The sequence below is a fragment of the Penaeus chinensis genome, chromosome 1, assembly GCF_019202785.1.
Source record: "Penaeus chinensis breed Huanghai No. 1 chromosome 1, ASM1920278v2, whole genome shotgun sequence".
Classification (NCBI taxonomy): Eukaryota; Metazoa; Arthropoda; class Malacostraca; order Decapoda; family Penaeidae; genus Penaeus; species Penaeus chinensis.
In genome coordinates, this window is record NC_061819.1 from 35,916,873 (window position 1) to 35,921,151 (window position 4,279).

The following is a 4,279-nucleotide window of genomic DNA, read 5'->3' on the forward strand; positions in this document are numbered from 1 at the left end:
ACAATTTTCTCAAAATGGCACAACTCTTTTCATTTTTTCATTTACTGGTAGTGTATGATCGACTTTTTTAACCGTTGTTGTTATTATTCAAAGATCAACTTTCTTGTCTGGATAAGAAATATAACTAAATGTTCTTTTAATTGGTTACCGATTTTTAGCCCAAACTAATCAGCCAAAATTCTTTCTGGCCGTTTCTGTGTTTTCCAATTTCTTTTGCCAGTTTCCATTATCATCATAAAACCTCACAGGCACACACCATCATGCACAGACGACGCGTCATGCAATCCAGGCCGATGAATTTAATCCTGTGGGATACCTTCTTCCTGCTGCGTTGAAATCTCCGGCGGTTTTCGGCCAAAAAATCCTTCTAATGTCAAAAATATAACTCCTCAGCGCCTTTCGTCGTCTTCCTGGACTAAAGAGGTGTTCTCTCTTCCCTTTCTCGCTGTCAAGAATCCTCAACACTTCCAGGCCAAATGACGACACTTAAAATTCCCCTGAAGAAGTCTCCTGCCTCACCCCAGGACGCGAAAGAGAGCGAGCGAGCGAGCGGCGACGGAGGAGGGGCGGAGCGAGAGGGGGACGTCCGTGGCGACCAGCGGGCGATTGCCACTGGAGCCAGGCGCGCTCCAGCACCAGTTCTACTCTTGGAAGACGGAGGAGGAGGGAGGAGGAGGGAGGGCGAGAGGGAGGAGGAGGGAGGACGGACGGCGAGAGGGAAGTGGGACGGAAGATGGGAGGGTGGGAGGGAGGGAGGGAGGACGAGAGGGAGGGCGGAGGGAAGAGGGACGGCGGGAGGGAAGTGGGACGGAGGAGGGGAGGGAGGGAGGGAAGTGGGACGGAGGAGGGTAGTGGGACGGAGGAGGGGAGGGAGGGAGGGAGGGAGGGAGATGTGGTTTAGGAGGGAAGGATGAGGTGATGCCAGAGGTCGCCAGAGAGCCAGACACAGAGGCCAGATGCGTGTGCTGGGCGACTTTGCTGGAATTTGATTTTTACGAAAATACCGGTGCTCTCGCTACCCTTGAGAGGCTGTTTATAAATAAAAAAGAAGGAGAAGAGAAAGAAGGAAGTAGACTGAAGAATAGAAAGAGAGAAATAGAGTAAACAACCTTAAAAATTCGTCCTTCTTTCCAAGACAATTAGCGCAGGCAGTAAACTATAGATAATCATACAAACAATAGAAAGATAGATAGAAAGAAAGAACGCAAGAGAGGAAGAAAGATAAACAGCCAGACAGGCAAACAGACAGCCAGCCAGACAGACAGACAGATAGATACATAGATAGATAGATAAGAAGTGCCATGCCTAACACGCGATTTCCCAACTTGCACCCAACTCAGGCGGAAGACTTGTCTGTTTTAACTTCGTGACACTGCGGGTCGACCCTGGCGGTATGGGGAAGGAAAAACAGGAGGAGGAGGAAGAGAGGAAGGATACGAAAAGAGGAAGAGGGGAAAAGAAAAAAGGAAAAAGAAAAAGGGGGAAAAGAATGAAGAGGAGAAGGAGGAGGAGGAGGAGGAAAGGAAGGATACGAAAGGAGGAAGAGAGGGAAAGGAAGGAAGAGGAGGAGGAAAGGAAGGATACGAAAAGAGGAAGAGGGGAATTGAAGGAAGAGGAGGATTAGGAGGAGGAGGAAAGGAAGGATACGAATGAGGAAGAGGGGAAAGGGGGAAAAGAAAACAGGAAGAGGAGGAACAGGGGTAAGAAAGGAAGGACACGAAAGAGGAAGAGGGGAAATTGGAAAGAAAAACAAGGAGAAGGAAGAGAGGGATTGGGAAGAGGAAGAAGGGAAGGGAGGAGAGGAAAGGGGGAAGGAAAAAAGGAGGAGGAGGAGGAGGAAGATAAGAAGGATAGGGAAGAGGAAGAGGGTAAAAGGGAAGGGGAGATAAAAATAGAGAAAGATAGGGAAGAGGAAGATGGGGATGGAAAGGAGGAGGAGGAAGAAAAGAAGAAGAAGGAAGAGTAAGAGGGGAAAGAGAGGAAGGAAGAGAAGAAGGTGGGGAAGAGGAAGGGGAAGAAGGAATTATAAGAGAAAGAAAAGGAGGAAGAGAAAAGCGAAAGGAATAGAAGGAGAGGAGGACATGGAAGAAAAGAAATCTGAAGAAGAAAGAAGAACGAGAGAAGGAGGGTAATAAGGAGGAGAAAAGGAGGGAAAATAAATATAAGGAAGAGAGAGAGAGAAAAAAGAACAGGAAGAGGAAGAGGAAATTAAGAAAAATGGGACCAAGGAGATAGGAAGACAAAGATTAAACACGATCATAAGATAAAGAAGGTGAACGAAAGAGAGAATAAACAGGAAATGCTTTAACAGAAAGGGAAGAATTAAAAAATAGAGCATAAAACCAGTATTAAAATAAATGTGATGATTTGGAGATGATAATAAGAATAATAATAGATAAATAATAATAATAATAATGATGATAATAGAAAGATGAGAATAAGATAATGAAACAAGGGAATTGATGAATACAAAGAGGAAAATAGAGACATTTTGATAAATTTTGGGAAGATGATATCAAAGAGGAAAATAGACTGCTAACGAAGATAATAAAGAATAATGAATATAATGATGATGATAATAGGGAGGATGATAATGATGATGTTTATAAGAAATATGAACAAAGTGATAATGATAATAATAATGATAATGATAATGATAAGGATAATAATATTGCTAATTGTTATAATAATGATAATAATTATCGTCATCATCATCACCATAACCATAAAAGAATAATACAAAGAAAGGGAAGATAAAAAAAAGTAAAGATAAATACCACAATAAAAAAAAAAACGAAACAAAAAAACGTAACACCAAAAAAAAAAAAAAAAAAAAAAAAAAAAATCACGAAAATCCAGGAAACAAAACGAACAAAGAGAATATAAAAAAAAGGGATAAAGAAGAGGAAGAGAGAGAGAATAAGAATGACAAAGCTACTTCCGGAATCTCACAACTCATTGGCACAAGGAAGTCACTTCGCTCTTGATCATTGTTTGCTTTGAACGTCATTATCGTCTTTGTTGTTGTTGTTATCGAAGTATTGTTGTTTGTTTTGAACGTCATTATCGTCTTTGTTGTTGCTGTTATCGAAGTATTGTTGTTTGTTTTGAACGTCATTATCATCGTTTTTGTTGTTGTTTGAACGCCATTATTATCGTTATTGTTGTTGTTATCGAATTATTGTCTATTCCATTTTATTTGTTGTCGTTGTTGTTGTTGTTATCGAATTATTGTATATTCCATTTTATTTGTTGTCGTTGTTGTTGTTGTTATCGAATTATTATCACTGTAATTGTCATTTTCTATCATTATATCATTATGATCACGATTGTTATTATTGATAACATTATTATGACTCGTTATCACTAATTTTATCATGTTATCCACCATAAATATATAATTAATTTTCATATCTGTGTCATCATTATCATATTGATCTTTATTATCATTCTTGTTTTATGAACATCATCAGTATCCTTATTACATTTTCTTTTTGTTTCCTTTACAGCAATCATTTTCATTACTGGTGTGATCATTATTATCATTGCCATTTGATCATGTCATTCCAGCTACAATACTATTATTGTCATTATCATTAGTACTATAATCATAATCACTATAATTCCTATTTTAATCATCTATCACTATATTCATGATGACTATCATATGTATCTAATAATGATCATCACACACACACACACACACACACACACACACACACACACACACACACACACACACACACACACACACACACACACATATCTACAGATCTGTGCATGTATAAACACTTACCAATCTCATATTTACTTCTAACATGTGTATATCCATATACCTCCATGTATACGTATTTATACAACGTACTTACATACACACACACTTCCACGTGTCCAACCGCCCATACCCCATTACATAATAGATAATGGGGCAACGTGCAGAGGATTTACTATATATCATATCCTCATATATCCTTTTGTGACAATAGGTAATCATTAAACTGAAGTATTTTGGAAGCGACAAGGGAGAAAATTGTTGCATATCATCTGCATGTCATAAGAATCTATCAGCGGGGAAGTTCAGGGTGAGTAAAAGATGTTTGATAAAAGTTCGGCAAGTTCGGTTTTCAGAAAAGAGGTTCTGCTAGCTAGCTGCTATTCATTCTCCTCTTATATTCGTTCATTGTCTCTCTCGCTGTGCATCTTAATTTATCTCTGTTATTCCTTTCTTTTGGCTGGCTGTCACCTTAGTTTAACTTTGCTATTTGATTTTTTTTTTTTT